The 14479-nt window shown below is 39.9% G+C and overlaps 1 protein-coding gene across 17 annotated transcripts in view; it reads left to right on the forward strand.

Moving 5' to 3' along the window:
* Nucleotides 1-14479, forward strand: part of ZBTB20 (zinc finger and BTB domain containing 20) — a 492240-nt gene that overhangs the window by 361619 nt on the left and 116142 nt on the right. For 16 of the 17 annotated variants that reach the window (XM_069867452.1, XM_069867468.1, XM_069867442.1 and 13 more), the window contains one exon: nucleotides 11623-11677. The exons of the other annotated variant lie outside the window; for it this stretch is intronic. The gene's annotated coding sequence lies outside the window, so the exon portion shown is untranslated. The remainder of the gene's footprint in view (nucleotides 1-11622; nucleotides 11678-14479) is intronic. 17 annotated transcript variants of the gene reach the window in all.

A 14479-nucleotide genomic window follows, 5' to 3' on the forward strand; every position in this document is an offset into this window, starting at 1 on the left:
AAGTGAGTTATTTTAATCTCAATTTTATAGCATGAGGAAACTAACATTTTGTGACTAAAGTGGATGGGAGTCTGAGGGGGAACCATGTCTAACAAAACCTGCCTTTGTCTTTAAGGAATGCTTTTTATCTGCCATTGCTACAAATGAACATTGTATAGAGCTACATCTTTGCTTCCTTCTTTATGAAGCTGGTAGTTTTTCATGCCAACCTCAGTGATGGGCATGGCCACCGGTCTTTTTGGGATAACTGTCAGAGCAGAATAGCATTGCATACAGCCTGCTTTTGCATGAGAAGAAAAACAAAATCTATCTCAGTAGCCTGCCAAGGGTATTGAAGCATCTCAGATTCCTTAATTTATTTATCTGTGCCACAAACCAAAATTTTGAAGCACTCTTTTTCTGCCACCTGCTAATAGCTTCACCATCCTTCCTTTTCCAGAGCATTTCTACAGGTACTCGTATTTCTCAAGCTGACAGCTTTCTGATCCCCAAGACTGAATAGGTGGTTATCTCAGCTTCCCATCTTATGTGGAGTTCATCTCCCTCATTTAAAATAGCAAAAGCACGGTCTGCATGCACAGACCATTATCCTGGTTGGGTGGTTGAAGTTACTGTAATGCTGACTTTATTTTTGGTAACCATTCTGAACAAAATATTTCCTTTGAAAGGTCTCAGACCTCTATCCTCCCAACTCCTAATCACAGTAATAACCAACCTCAAGGAGTCATTAGTGAAGATTCAAACAATATCCTGTAACAAGTCAGCTATGAAGAAATTGGCATAGTTTATGTCTTTGATTTATGTTCTTATGAAAGTAATGGGTTGCAAAATAAAGGTAGCGTTGCTGTCATGCTATAGTGTGTCCCTTGGATCTGAGTCTTTCCTCCCCCACCCACTTGTTTCTCAAGCTTATATTGAATATAACTCTGCAGTAACTTATGAGACAGGGTCCCTCTAAAGGAGTGACATGTTCTGTGACTGTAATGCCAGTTTATTGTGCTGCTTCTTAAACTGTCTCACCTATAAAGGTGGCCAAGAAGGCCAATGGCATCTTGCCTTGTATCAGAAATGGTGTGACCAGCAGGTCCAGGGAGGTTATTCTCCCTCTGTACTCTGCATTGGTGAGACCGCACCCCAAATACTGTTCAGTTCTGGGCCCCTCACCACAAGAAGGATGTTGAGGCTCTGGAGCGAGTCCAGAGAAGAGCAACAAAGCTGGTGAAGGGGCTGGAGAACAGGTCTTACAAGGAGTGACTTAGAGAGCTGGGGTTGTTTAGCCTGGAGAAGAGGAGGCTGAGGGGAGACTTCATTGCTCTCTACAACTACCTGAAGGGAGGTTGTGGAGAGGAGGGTGCTGGCCTCTTCTCCCAAGCGACGGGGGACAGGACAAGAGGGAATGGCCTCAAGCTCCACCAGGGGAGGTTCAGGCTTCACATAAGGAAAAAATTCTTCACTGAAAGGGTCATTAGGCAATGGAACGGTCTGCCCAGGGAGGTGGTTGACTCGCCCTCCCTGGAGCTGTTTAAAGTGCGGGTGGATGAGGTACTGAAGGGCATGGTTTAGAGATTGATGGGAATGGTTGGACTCGATGATCCTGTGGGTCTCTTCCAACCTGGTGATTCTATGATTCTATAAACCTCTTTTTGATCACTGTAACTTCTTGCATTCTTAGATGAGCTGGGGAAATGGTATAATGATTATATTCAAATCCAAGCCATAAAGAAGAGTTTGCTTTTCTGAAAAGAATGGATGCAGTGAACTATGTAGACTGCATTTGGATAAGTTCTTGTAATTGTTTGTTTTGGTTTTGTCTTTGTGAAATGGATGCTTACACTTTGCAGGAAAGCTGATAAATAGCATAAACTACGGCTCACCACTAAGAGACTTCGTCTGCTGTTTGGTTTGGCTTCAGCAATCAAAGGGATCAGCTTTTCTCCAATTGAAAGGATCGTGCAGGTGGCTTTTCAGGTTTCTTTAAGAGTTTTTGTTCTCGTTTGATGTGGTTCAGGCTCTAAACTGGGCATGAAAAAATGCATTAATTTCACAGTTCTGCTTTAGTATTGACCAGCTTCAAGATCAGTTTAGCTTTCTCCTTTCCTTTTTCATTCCATAGGATGGCAAATAAGGACAATTCGCCCTATAAAGCAAAATGTAACATTCAGCTTATTCGTGGTTTGTTTGCTTTTTATACAAGTAAAACTCTTGAAACTATCTGTATTGAACTCCACAGCCTCAAGACATGTTAAGTTTCTCCCTGGATAAGCTGTATTGATATGGACAAACTATACTGTTTTGAGGTAAACTGGGAAGCTTGGAAACCCAGGAAATAATTCAGGCAGTTGTGAAGCTCATCCCACCTTTCAGTTACATATATTCTTTCCATCTGTTGACCGAGTCAGCAAATGAAACTGTCAGGCTGAGAGAGCCCGAGATGGTTTGGTTATTCAGGAGAGGAAGAGCAGGACTCAAACAGAACATCACTTGGGAGGGTGAGTCCTACGAGAAAAGGTTCCAGGGACTTACGGTGTGGTTTCCATTATATTACATCTGAATCTGACTAGGGCATATAGCTTTTGTCTTCAATTACATTTTGCAGCTATTTGATTTAATTAGCTACACTGTTGTCCTCTATCTATGTTATCAAATGGATTCTCTAGTTAAGATGGAAGAGTTGGTGAAAAATGGCCATATAAGCTACACTACTGTTGCACTACCCTGTAGCATCACATAGGTGGTGAGGGTCATAGAGGGAGACATGTCAAAGTTAAACAGATAAACCAAGGAATGAAGAGAGGAGGTAGCTTGCATAAAAACTTTAAAAAAAAAAAAAAAGGATAGGATAGGATCCTATAAATTGGCATCAGATTTGGTGATAAAAGGGATCAAGTTCGGGGATAAGAAATACATTCTTGACCCTTCAGCCACCCATTCCCATCTAAAATAGCGATGAAAAATCTAGTTCCCCTGAAACTCAGTTTTCAGGACACATGTCACAAAACTAACAGTACACTATAGAGTACACTGTTCTCATTCCAAATATAAGATGGAGAGTATTGTTTCCAGAAGCCATTTTAGTAGATGCCTTTATAAGGTAGTACTGATTTATTTCAACAGTCATAGAGTGTAAGGAAACAGGTGAAGAATAAATTCCAAAGTATTGATTATGGCCTTCTGGGGGGAAAAAAAATATATTGGTTCTCCTCCTGGGAATCACAGCAAATGCACATATTTAACCTGCTTTTCTACATGCTGGGGGCTTAGTACTGCACACAGTGGTGCAGCTGCATACCCCTGGTGACTTCAGTAGGTCTGCGTGGGCTTAAAGGCAAGTGAAATACTTCTGAAATGCTTTTTGTCTCATTCCAAGTGTTGCATACCATCACAAGAACATAGTTCATGTTTGAAGCAGTACAGACGGTAAAATAAACAGAGCAGAAACAATATGGTACCTTTCTCATCAAGTTTGTGCTGCTGTTCTTGTGTATGGTATCTGTCAGGTTAACATTTTCCTATAGGTCTTCATAGACTATATGAAGCTGAGGTTTCTTTACTGAATAGGGAGTCAGAAAAACATTCTGACATGTTCTTTAAATTATTGTGACTGTGAATTCAACATACTTACACTTTTCCATAGTGATCTTGCTGCCACTTCACTCGTGATTTAACTGACACCCTCATATTCACGTCCGAAACCATGCAGCTTTCATCAAGATGAGGAAGCTGGATTTTTAAGGTCCATTGTAACCCAAGCCTGGGGCTTCCTACAGCTCAGCTCATATTCCTTGCTCCCCAGCACCCACGGATGGTGCAGAATCCCACACACCTGCACAGCCCTCCAGGCCCCTTACAGCTCCTTGCACAGGCTTAGCAGTGCTCCCCACTCCAGCCCACTCTGTTCTCCAAGCCTCATGGTACTCGCAGATTCAGGCAGTGCCCTTTAGTTCTGATCTGCATTGTCTTCAGGGAAAAATGATATGTCGGAGTACTTATGTCCCAAATTGAATGTTAGTCAGATGTTAAAATGAAAGAAATATTATGGAGAGCCAGCACATCTCACTTTGGAAATAAATTACGTAAAGGACATTGGAGTGTCATGGCTCTTGGGACCACATATGATCCAAAGATACCATTTAGAGAAGTGATCACAGCACCGCTAGGTTTATCAGATCATCCTGGAGGAACATTAATATGCAGAAAGAAAATAATAATTAGCAATAGAAAGCTCCCAAGTAATAACTTAAACTCATTCTCCCCACATCAATAACCTATTTGTATGTATCAATAGGCTTTATAGCGACTATCTCCTTATTAATAGTAAACAAACTTCACTAATTGCTATTCTTAATACAGATTCATTTTGTTTCTAGTACTGCATTTTTTCAGCTTAACATTTTGGTTACTGAAATTTAGTTTGCTTAAATAGTTCAGTACTATTTGATTGTAGTTTCTCATGCTATATAGTCCAGTTTCAACACTGTTGAATTCAGGACAGGCTCTTGAGAGAGTGAAGGGAACGTTCATGCTTCTCTGCTTTATCCATCTCATGGTAAGGAGAGCATGACATGATGTGACTATGGTGTCAGGCAAGAGATCTAACCACACTACCTCAAAAAAACAAAGTTCATTTACAGGCATGATCAGAGCTAATACCTGATCTTTATAGGATGATCCTGAAAGACAGGCAGAACCTTTAGGTATATATGCTTGTATGCTTATGTAGATATGTTTTCTGCATTCTTCTGTTTAAGATTTTAGAACTGAGTCCCAAATGTCAAGAGTAGCCAACACAAATTGTTTTATAAAATGGAAACACCCAAACTGTTTATGGACCACAAAGACCACATCTGGTCAACAGTTGACTTCTTTTTCCCTCTTTCCCAAGAGTGAACGGGGAACCAGGCTGTGAGCTGGACAGCAACAGCACAGTCGCATCACAATCACAATTTCTTCCAGGGCCATCTTTGCTCCTTCACTATCACTTGATGGGAGCACGCACAGCCACGTGACAAGGGAAGGGCACCAGGGACATTGGAAAGATGACAGACAGGAGCAGGCAGTGAAACTGTGCAGTCAGAAATAGGCAACTCAGTTATTCTGTCAGTGTTCACTCCTTCCCAGGTATTCTCTTTCCCAGATGAGCTCCCTAGCAGCCAAGCAGCACTGGCCTCTTTGTCCATTCGCCCCTCTTGGGCAATGGTGGACGGCAGGGGTTCATAGGGCAATGCCATGGCACTAGAAGGGTGGTAGCCAGCAGTTCCTTCTGCTGAGCTGTGTGAGGCTGTGGTGGCCAAGTACCCACCATCCTCTCCTGGTTTAACATATTTTTGCAAATTCCTCAAAGATGTAGTCAGCAGTTAGAGTTACTGGAAGTCAAAAGTAATACCATTTCAGGCCATCTTTTAGTCAAGATGCATGCTTAAAATACTACACTCAGGTTATAAAATAAGAATATAGTTAACCTTTTTTTTTTATCTTTGCCACTTTTTGCTAGTTTTGCTCTTACCCTAGGCCCCTTCAAGCAACTGCTGCCGAAGCTGTAATGTGTTCCTTCTTCCAGTGAGCTCTCCTGCTCTTCTTTTAAAGATATTTTCCTCGGAAGTGCTTTGTATAGAGAGTTTTCTTGACTGAAGCTCTTCTTGGGGAGCTGGAGACTTCGGATGGATGTTAATTAGAGTTCAGTTTGCAGATGTAAGAGATTCGTTTTCATATTTCATCTCTCATTGTTTTCACTGAGAACAGCTGGTAGGACTTACTTTGCGATGAGTTACCTGTGGAATGAGTCTACTTCTTGACTTGATTTCTTTTTAAATTAGCTTACATATACATGAAAGACCGAATTTTGATTGGGTTAATTTCCTTTGTCTTATCAAAACATAGTATTATCCAGCCTTCTTGGCAAGCTGAAAATGCTGAAAAATCTACTTCATCAAGACTTTTCTTTTGTATTTTCTAGTTAAGAGTCTGTGAAGTTTCTGGTTTATAAGAGCATTTTTGTGTATGTGCATGTGTAACACATTTAAGATCTCCTCTTCCCAGTACATATTTCTTAACTTAAAAAAGACAAAGCTAACATTTTACCTATTCTTCATTACGAAAAAATGAACCGTCTCCTTTTACTGATCCAAATTTAACAAAGATAATAAATAGCTACTTACATACTAATTAAAGAAAATATAAGCTATGGCTATATCATAAATCCTTTACAATATGTGATAAGGAAAACTACAAGGTTTTCTGTCTTCAGGTTTGAGAGATGGATAAACTCAGTTACCTTTTCTGTTATCTTCTGTGGACTGTGGCTGCTAAACAATTTGTCTTTGGAAAATGAATGTTGGAAGTATTATTGATAAATTTTGATTCAAAATTGTTCTCAAGTCATCGTTGCATTCTCCACAGAACCACAATTAGGCTGCATATTTCAGTAAAAAGAGTGTATGCACCTGTAGATGAGTAGATTAAATTCAAATTCTTTAATGACACATAGCCAAAATACATGCGTGAGTGCATTGAAATGTATACAGACGTACCTCAATTCTTATGTGCATAGAAAAAGTCCATGTCATTTTTTCAAAGATCATTTTATTTTGATTCTCCAGTATTGTAGACTGAGGGTTGGTACATGGCCATATAGCTGGCCCTCAAGCTGAATTTGCAGTATTCTTTCCCATTTGTGCTTTCTCCCTCACTGCAATAAGCTATCAGTTGTAAAACCGTCTCCTCAGTTCATCACTTTCCTAGCACTAACTCAACTGTGTGATGTTCATTTGCTTTCATATTAGGTAGAGCAGCCAGCCTGTCCCTTCGGTCTTGTTTGAATGAATGAATCCACAAAGGCAAGACCTAGGCTAGTAGAGCTGTCCCTCTTCTTGTAGGGACACAGAGGTAAATATGCAGAGGAAGAAAAGGAACCTGCCTTATTAACCCTTTGAGAAGCCTTAGTGGATTTCAAAGGGAGCAGGATTGGGCCTCTGCATAGGTCAGGATCTGCAGAAGCACTATTGTCTGATCAGCTTTTTGAACTGTTTCAGTGCTGTGACACACTGTTTGAGTAGGTATCATCAGCCCCAAGCAGGCACAATTGTGAAGTGAAGGCTGTTAATGCAGGTGGCAATGAAATTCCAGATATTTTGACTGCTAAAGGAGATGATCATCTCAAGTAGAATGACCACAAGAAAAAAGGGACAAAGGAGAACTTGAAGATATTTTTTCTCTATAAGTTGCCGTGTTGATTTTTCTGATGTGGCTCCTTACATCATGTGTAACACCTGTGGCTAAGATGTTGTCATATTTCTGGCATGCTAACATAACATTTGACGGTCTTCCTCTGCATTCTTGTAATTAACTCCTAATATGAAAGCAGTTTCCATCTCTGGATTGCTCTGCAAGCTGACTGAAAGGTGGTTTATTTGCACAACGTTGCCAAGAATCATGTTAGGTGATGAGTGGCTGTAGTAAGAGTGGCTGTAGTAAAGGTAATAGGAGATATCATAGGGACTAAGATTTTGCTGGCCATTAGCAGAGGTGACTTCAAAAAGCAAATGATAATTAGAATAGGTTTTACTGAACTAAGTTTCCATCTGCTGCTAGTCGCTGGATTTTGAGCTGCTTTCCTATTAAAGATTTGCATGTATTTTCCTGGATTCTCGATGGAAAGGACACTTCGGGGGGGAGGGTATAAATCAACAAATAACAATGTAACCTGCAGAAATATAAATCTATGTAGATTAATCCATGTTTTCTAAATTGCATACTAGATTGTAATTCAATCAAAGGGTAGGGGTCTTGTGACGTTTATGAACATTTATGGATAGTATGAGCAGTTGGATTAAATGTCAAACCTGGTATTCAGTTTAGAATCACGTATTATTGTTGTTCATTAAAATATAAAAACAACAATTATATCCACTAAAATCCTCAATTTAATTTTGCTGTAATCTGTCTCTGCTGTGTCAGAGATGCAGTGCAGCCTCTCTGCCCTCTCAGATCATTTACAGAGCTCCACCGAATTTCAGCTGGGTCTCCTCTTTCACTATGTTCCACCAGCATGGCATAGGCTCCGTTTGGCCCCCTCTGAACTGAGGAATTCTCTAGTAAATTATTTCTTTTATCTTCTGCTGAGATTAAATTCTGCTTTAGATACTGAGCAGGTGTAGTACATCCAGGAGGAGAGGGGTGGCAAGACTCTGCATCTTAGATCCAATTCACTGAGTAGATTACATATGATAAAGCTGTCCCTTCACTGGTTCCATATCAGTTTAGGGATATCTGAATCCATTACCAGTCCTCCCTGTTTAAAGCAGCTTGTAATTTGCCTGCTTCTTGCCAGTCTAGGGGCTGAAGGAATAACATTTCTCACCTTGGTAGTGCATTACATCAGAGATCCTAAATCACTCTGCAAAACTGGAGCAGAATCACTGTCCCAGAATTGCTGCTAAGAAAACGGCAGTTGAAGCGTGTTAACTCTAGCCATTTAGTGAATAAACTGTAAGAAGCAACTGAATGCCACTTGCAAAAATTACTTTAGCACTTAATTTTGTCGAAAGTAAGCAGTGCTTAAGCTAACAAAGGTAAAATATTCTCAAGTCTCCAGGTAGTTTACAGCCAAAATTTTTCACTGACTTCCAATGGACTTTGATGTAAATGCCTAAGTCAGTTTTGCATATCACAGTTAGTCTCATAAATCAATTACCTGCTTATATAACATAGGTATTATGACTGGATTTCATCATCTTAACTTGCCATAGATAGAAATTCTTCAATATTCCACAGACTTCTTATTAAACTCAAATGGGGATACATTCCTAAATATCCTTAACATTTAGGCCCTGTTTGTCTCTTAGTCTTTGCAATTTAAATAGAATTTTTTCATGTAGAAAAGAAAGAGAAAATGGGCAGGATCTGGCCACAATGAAACAAGGGCAGGCTTCAGATTAGTGCCTGGCTCTTCTATCCAATGGCCAAAACATCCTTCAAGTAACAATGATTAATCAAAACTAGAAATTCAATATGAAAAAGATCGGTGGATTCCCTTTCTCCATCCCACCAGATAAAGACATACTGGGTTGAAATCAAACATAAATAGAGATGGGTAAATTTTCTGCTTAAAACATGAAGACCTGGGGAGAACGGTCAGCTTACTTAGCCTTCTTTTTTTTTCATGTTTTTATATAATTGTATATCCTGAAGAAGTCTACTATGTTAATCTGATGTAATTAGGTTAAGTGTGTCTCTAGTGACAAACAGCACCATATGATAAAAAGTTTCATCCCAGCATTTTAATGGTTCAGGTTCTCCTCATGGTTTCAATTAAGTCAGCACAATCACACAGGGCAGTGAGAACAGGATTTGGCCCACTTCTGTCCTGCATACATGTTGTGCAGTTATCTAACCTGGAATGAATCGTAGTTTCCTCAGACAAACACATCTTGTTTTTTCCAGTACTTTACATGGAAAGTTTTGTTTTCATGTATTTTCCTTTGAACAGAACTGGTAACCAAGTGTCCAGAGCATTTGCAATCATTTAAAAAGTTATGGTGTTTCAGTCCTGGTGATTTGCCATATTCTAGTTTGCAACTTCTAGTATATTGTGCGTGTCTTAAATTACCCAACAGTTTTAATTAGGTACAACAATCTTGTTCACTTCTTATAGCAAATTTGATAGTAATGTTGGTATAAGTGATTACTCAGCATCTCCAGTCTCAGGCCATATTTTGTAGAATTCTTTGGTGTCCACGTCATTAAAGTTGCTTGATGCTTTCCCTTAAGACAACTTGCTTTATGTTGAGAGCCAAACTCTAACCACTCAGCCTAAAACTTTCCATTGTGTGGGTTTTTTCCCATGCTGGATGCCTCACACTTCTACCACTTGTATTTTTTTTTCTTTTTACTTTTTCATGGTGTGCTGCTCACTGTCCCATCTGCCCAAAACCCTGAACAAAATATTTCCCAGCTACCAGCTGCTAACAGTCCTTCACATACAGTCTATCAGAGATGGATCTATCAGCTTCACAGTTAAATATTCAGGAGCAATCTAGAAGGAAAATAAGAGATACATGCTTAATAAAGGAGTTTTTTCCACCAGGAGAACTTTCTTGTTAAACAGAGTAATGGATTCTTGAAAGTAATATAAATAGTCACCTGCTTTCCACCAGCCTGGTTTTGCCCTTCCCTTCATGTTACAGCACATCAGCTTTTCAGTTTGGGCAGAATCCATCCTGCCATCTGCCTCATATAAGTCTTTGTCACATGTGGGAGCAATCAGCTTCTTTGAAGAGAAATTTACTGTTAAAAAGGGCCTCTCTGGGTGGCTCATGTGAAGGGTGCTATAAGCATTTTGTTCACTGCCCTGCAGTTTTCATGATTTTTTCTGCTCTTTGGTCTTTGCTCTTTCTTCCACCTCCCTTTGAAGGTGGCCAACCACTAGATATGCACACATGCTTTGTCTCACACTCTCCCCTACCAGGTCTATGGTTCCCACAAATAATAGCTATTACTCTTAGAAGGTTTTCTGCCTGCCTTCCATCTTTCTGTCTTGTGGTAGCTGCTCACTTTACTGTCACTGTTTCAACTTAGGTTTGTATTTCTCTGAATTTTTTAAATTTCTTTGAGGAATGATAGAGCCAATCTCTCCCTATAACCAGAAAGGAAACAGCAGGTGAGGGCCATGTCTTCACTAGAGTACTGTAGTATACCACACAGATGCCATAGTCTTTGTCCACTGTTCTCCTTGTCTTTCTTTTGGAGAGCGCTGTCTGGTCTAAATTTCTTTCAGCTTGGTGAAGGGAGGTGGTGGGCGACAGGGATGATTTGTAGCTTTGAACATTTGGGGGGCATCTGCCTTTGTTTTCTGTGTCCAGCAGGAGTGTATCTTCTTGTTACAGTTCAGAGTATCAGGCTTTGATTCATTTTGTCTATTACTTCATCCCAGGTTAATATGTTAATATGTCAGCAATAAAGCTTTGATAGTCCCTAGTAGACTTCAGAAACTAGAGCTGTAGTCTACTGGAAGTTTGCAATTCTTTAGCCATTCCACTTTCACAGGGCCATTTTTTTGCTTAAGGGTCACAGAGTAACAAATCTGTCAAGTCCAAAAGATACTGTGTTGACAGAAGGAACGAAGACAACACAGTTTTCTGTGCAACTATCAGCCGTGATGTAAGCATCCTCAGCCCCAATAATATGCCTAACCCCTCTTCTGTGAAGGTCAGGATCAAGAAGGCGAGTTCTGTTTCCAAGGCCTGTATCATCTGGCATGACTGCTAAGAAGGATGCCATTCAAATCTGGCAGAATTTTTGTGATAAGAGCATTTGTCCATAGGAGCCACAAGCCTATTTCACGGAGGCTGTTCAACAGCTACCAGAGGATATTTAGGCTCTGCTGGCTTGGAATTATCCCAGGACTGAAAGGCTCCTCAGACATTACCACTTTTCTTAGCTACATAGTTTTGGGGTCAGGTAATTTCAAAACTTCCAAGATTTATGCAGTTTGTGAGTTTAAAACACTTTATTTCTGTCTCCTGTGGGAATTGCTACCATCTGTGGTTCTCTTCGATCCCTGTTTTATATCGGTACTGTGTATATTGTCACTTAATTTCCTTTTTTCTTTCTCCCTTTTCTTCTCAGATCACCCACGATCAATTTGTGGCCTTCCTCTGAAGGAACCTTTCCTGTCTCTTGTGTAAGTATTTATACTAAACATTTTATACTTTTCACTGATATGAGTTGTGCATTTTGTTCAACTTCCATCCAAGTCAGCCCAGGACCCTTGTGAACTTCTCTGTTGCTTCTTGTGGACACAAGATTCAGTATTGAGTTTTCATTCTAATGCAGAAGTCCAGGATTTTAATTCAGCGTGAGCTTGTGGGACTAAATTCAGTGACATTGTGTGATCGATTGTTCTTGAATTTATATATGCATTTCTGGATGACAGTATGGAAAATTTCTTTTATATTTGGATATATACGTGTTGTGATGGGCATTATGCTGTTGTGCTCTGATTCAGAATAAAACATGCAGTATAACATGCTGTGAAAGTGTAAAACAAGTATGGAAAACAGTCAGCTAGCATTTCAACCTGTCCTTGCTGAAACCTGATCTTGTGGCATGGGATCCTTCCTTACCCAGTCCTGTGTGCTGTCCTGCCTAACGCTGACCTGCTCTTCTTATCTGTGTAGATTAAATATGCTGTATTCTTTTTGACATCTAGCAGCATCAGGATTAAAAATCTGTTAGGGATGTGTTTGGAAAGTGTTATATAGGGTTCCTTTCTCACCTAGTCTCATTCATTGAGTTTGGTTGCTGCTCTGTAGGCTGTCAATTTGATGACCTTTTTAATTGAAGAATATACTATGTTAATCCAGATAGTTGTGTTTTTAAGACCTAGAACAGGAGGAATTAAAATTGTCATGGTTTAAGTTTTGCTTTTTCCTTGCTGGGGGCGTACAGGATGGAACCTTTGGGAGAGTTTGTTTGTTACCATTTGGCTTTTAATTTTGCCAGATTCTGATATGTAATGGTTTTGCATATTTGGAACAAAAGGTTAAGTTTTGCTGGAATTCCTTCATGCATATTGGCAGTGAAATCTAGTGTTTTTAAAACAACAATGGTTCTTGTTGCAATATAAAGGGAAATATAGCACAACTACTTCATAATATTTACTATAGTTAAGTAAAGACAGACCAAATTTTTTCCAAATGTCCACTAGCATTTTAAGCCACTGTTCTGGAGATGTTTAGTGAAAAATAATGAGGGCTTTTAAATTTAAGTTTAGAACTCTGTGTTCTATGCCTAGACTTTGTGTTACTTCAGATCTCCATTTTTGAAATTTAAATTCATGTCTCCTACCTGTTCAGAGAGAAAAGTAGATGGCTGTTAAAGTGCTGCCATGAATTTAAAAAAAAATAAAGTAGAAAAAGCATAGCACAGTAAGAAAAATAGCTCTTTAATATTTGGGAGAGGAATTAAACCTGCAAATGTATGTTCAAGTTGTGTTTTAATTATTCGGATTTCTTCAAAGGGATGCTAAAGTGCAAATGGACATTCAAAATTTTTCCAGGTGCATGCTGAAACGAACAAACGCCTTTCTTTTCCTGATACTAGACCTAAAATATGTGACTTTAACATTTAAAGTTGACCCACTACTTTTGTCGTATATAAAGAAACAGTGAGGTGTCCTTCCCCCTCACCCCGTGGGCAGAAACATGAGATATGTTGCAGTGACTGCAAAAGGTGGTAAAGCAATGCTGGCTACCAAGGAGATGTATTTGAGCTAACCTATCATGCCTATGGTGTCCCCATATTTCTTTCCTTTCCCCTCTGCCTTTCATTATAAAGTGTCCCAAATCTGTAATTTACAACATGCTGTTCCAGTTCTGTTCTGATGTATTTGCCACAAATAAGTAGGAGTCTATGCGCGTGCATAGCTCCCTGTGGCGGTGTCAGGCTTGTGAGATGAGGGGAGCAGAGGCCCCCACTGAATGCAACATGGCTTACGTCTAATGTGACATTTATTTGACTCAGAAAGGCAATTGATTAAAGTCCCATCAGACCTTTGCCATCATGTATTATGTATTTATCCAGCAGGGGTGGTTCATAACAGCCCCTGACAAATCCTATTATTTTTGTTGCAGAACTTCATAATATCGATAAAAAGTGTTAATGATACTCAGGGATGTGAAGCACACACTGCTTGTGCTAACACTTCCTGCAGCAGGGGCAAAATCATTTATGTGTGTGGCAGGGACCGTGTGCCTTCAACATTTGCACAGAGGCACCAGTTTATCAGTGTTCTACCTCTGCAGTGCAAGATGGTTTAGGTGGCAGCAGCAAGCTGTCTTCATGGTAGGTCTGCATGTGGAAACCTAGACCCGAAATGCCTCTCTGGCAGTGCTTTGCTGTGTGACCGTGCATAAGTTGTTTCCTGTTTGTCTGCCTTTGTTTCTTGACCTGTAAAACTAGAGTCACACACTTTCATGCTTCTTTAAATCAGGCGTATTCCACAGCCGAGGGCTTCTTTGTGCTCCTCAGTTCCCAACTTAGCAAACTCTGTAGGAGCCTCACTTTATTTCAAGCATGTTCATAAAATTTGTATTATTTGTACTAGTTCTCTCCTTTCTCTCTAGAAGATAGAACCTTCAGGCCACTGATAGTCTCAATTCTCTCGGGTAATGGAAAAAGTAGAATTGGGACATCTTTACATTAGAAACTGTTAAAGGTAACTGTCAGTCATGTTTCTCATGTAGAGATAATAACTGATTTGTTCTGCCCTCTACCTGGGCACTAGGCTCTCTTCTCTCATCCCTATCCCCAACTTGGGCATGATTCCTCCTCCTCCTCCACCAGGTTACACATGTGTCTGGCATCAAGGTTTTGGAGGTGAAAGGATTTCATGGATCTCTGCCACAAACGATATTCCCATTTAAGAGGAATACAATTAATCTCTGTTCCACTTGAATGTCTTCAGGAGTTTGAGAGAAGCAGG

Source organism: Phaenicophaeus curvirostris, chromosome 1 (assembly GCF_032191515.1).
Source record: "Phaenicophaeus curvirostris isolate KB17595 chromosome 1, BPBGC_Pcur_1.0, whole genome shotgun sequence".
Taxonomy (NCBI): Eukaryota; Metazoa; Chordata; class Aves; order Cuculiformes; family Cuculidae; genus Phaenicophaeus; species Phaenicophaeus curvirostris.